The sequence below is a fragment of the Penaeus monodon genome, chromosome 15 (genome assembly GCF_015228065.2).
Source record: "Penaeus monodon isolate SGIC_2016 chromosome 15, NSTDA_Pmon_1, whole genome shotgun sequence".
In the NCBI taxonomy this organism is placed as follows: Eukaryota; Metazoa; Arthropoda; class Malacostraca; order Decapoda; family Penaeidae; genus Penaeus; species Penaeus monodon.
Genome location: NC_051400.1, coordinates 35,417,386 through 35,418,114, shown reverse-complemented (window position 1 = coordinate 35,418,114; position 729 = coordinate 35,417,386).

Genomic DNA, 729 nt, shown 5'->3' with positions numbered 1-729 from the left:
AATAAGCGCGTCTTTTCACAACTAGCAGCTACTGTAATGACCTTTGGAATCCATATGTGACACGTCTTTGGACGCACGCTGCACAAAGGTCAGTATTAATCACACAATCTCACTGCTTGATATGCCTTATCAGTTTATTCAACCAGCCTGGTTTTCTTTATAATAGGGGCTTCATCAACTCCACTGCGCCAAAGTGTTTTGCATAAACTGTCTCTGGAATGGCTAGTTTTAAAGAATATACAACTTTTTACCAGTCCCTTTAAAGAATAGAGTGACTGTGGTATTACCTTGCTTTAAATCATATCAGTTTAACCAGCGCGCTTGATCTGGAATAGTTTGTTTGCCATATCACTCAAGTAAAAAAAAACTTTGTATCTAATTTTGATATTTGATTAAGAGTAAAGCAAGACTCTTCAAGCTGAGTGAACAGTCGGCGGGGTGATAGGTATGTAGATGAGAATATGCTAATTCGTCAAGATTTTTCAAGAATTTTGAGTTGTCCTTCTGGAAAATCAGTGTGACTACTCTTTTAAACACAATATAATTCTAGTATCAGTATAATGCACGCAAGGACAAAGCAAAACACATATAGCAGCAGATATGTAATATGTATGATATAATCTATAATTCTGCGTTAAGGTTCGAACCCTGAAAAAGAAACATTATTGAATGTTTGGTTCATTTGGTATACATAAAAATACAATCATGAATTTGCATATATACATATGT